This window comes from Uloborus diversus, chromosome 1, assembly GCF_026930045.1.
Source record: "Uloborus diversus isolate 005 chromosome 1, Udiv.v.3.1, whole genome shotgun sequence".
Classification (NCBI taxonomy): domain Eukaryota; kingdom Metazoa; phylum Arthropoda; class Arachnida; order Araneae; family Uloboridae; genus Uloborus; species Uloborus diversus.
The window spans coordinates 79,653,125-79,654,988 of record NC_072731.1 but is presented as its reverse complement, the minus strand read 5'-3'; positions in this window follow the sequence as shown (position 1 = coordinate 79,654,988).

The following is a 1,864-nucleotide window of genomic DNA, read 5'->3' as shown; positions in this document are numbered from 1 at the left end:
ATCGGCAAGAACTTTCTCTTGAACAGGGGCTCTGAATGGGTTCAGGGTTCAAGTGTTTTAATTATTTTTCAACAGTTGACAATTAAAAAAGAACAAACAAACAAATATAAAATTTCCCAACTTAACTATATATTTGGTACATTACATTAGTTGATTCGCCATGCACACGAATCAAGTAACTTATAATAGGTTTTTCCTCTTTGACAGTGTGACAAATTGTTTCTCTCTGCGAGTGGAACGTTCTTTAAACTCTACATTTTTTCTCCTCAAGTTCTAGTATTATGCATGATGAATTTCCTTGTGTTGTTTCATTATTTATGACAGATCTTTTGAGTATTTTGCGCAAGCATTTGATAAAGCTTTATTCATTGTTACGATCATCGTTAATTTTTTTAAACATGTTGATTATAATTCGGGGTTTAAAAATGTCATGATAGTTTCGAAAATATCGAAAATATCCGATTGATATTTATCGGATACTTTGATATATATATCTGATATTTTCAATCGGCACATATTAATTACTTCAAAATATTAAATGCATCCTCAAATCCCTCTTTCCATTCTTATTTTGTTATTACAATAATTAGACTTAAAATTAAGGTTTTATTTTATTTTTATCTAATATTTTTATCAATTATATAATGGAGTTAATTTAGCATTAGCTGTTTTACTCATTTTTCTTTTGATAGCTAGTTTTACACAGTTTGATTCAGAAATAAAGAATATGCATTGATCGGTGCACAGTTATAAGACATTTTCGGTTTTTCTGACCAAGGTTTAATACTTAACTAGGCACTTTTAATATGAATTAAAATTGTTACATTTCTAATAATTTCATGAATATAAAATTTAAAAAAAAGATTAAATTACTTTGTTATATTAATGATGAATTAATACATCATAAAAATATAGTACATAACTTTTTGGTTATTTTTAATAAAAAATAAACAATATTACTATGTAATTTCATATTGAAAATACCTAGCTGCAAAAATAAATTTGGAAAATATCAAAACATCATATTTTCAAAATAAAATCGCATTTAGATAGAAGATTTACAAAGCAAATTGTCATGTTAATGTCCAGAAGGAAAGTTATGCAGTGAAAATAAAACGAAAATCTTTTTTTTCTTCGCAAATTCGTCTTATATCTTATTTTCTACACAAAAGTAATTTGTTGTGCAATGAAATCAGCACACAGTTATTCAATTTTTGCATTGCACAAACAAAACAAATGCGTTTCGGAGGAAAACAAGTTTTGGAGGGGAAAAAATAATCAGAACTTTTCCGTCTTTTTCACAACGAAAATAGTTGTGAAGTGGATTTTTCAACTGCATTCATGATCAATAAAAATCTGTAATAACTGTCACATTCAGCAATAAAAAATAAAAAGGAAAAGAAGAAAGAAAATACATTTTATGTCGTGTTGAGCTTAAAAGCAAATAGGTTTCCAATAATTTTTTTTACAAAATAATGCTGTATGTTAACTCTTCATTTGATTATTTTCAAAGTCATGCCAAAAAGTCATTGAAGACAGAATCTTCCTTGACAAATGTAATTCCAGTAACAAACTACTAAGTGCCGAATTAGAGTGTTATTTACTCGAAACGTCTCTTTTCCCGAGCTAAACGCAAGCGATAAAATTGTGAAATCGTAAAGACAAAAAAGAAACTTTTAACACATGATCCGTGTAAGAGCCTGTTTATCTTGCATAGACAACCGTAGGGACAACCTGTAGTGTTGGTAAACCGACCGAGAGAGGGCGCTACTTCCAGTAGCTCGCGCACGCGCCCACGCAAGTAATTGCACTCAACCAGCTGGTGGTGCGACTGCAGGGCAGTCGTCAGTTGAGTCAGTGACGT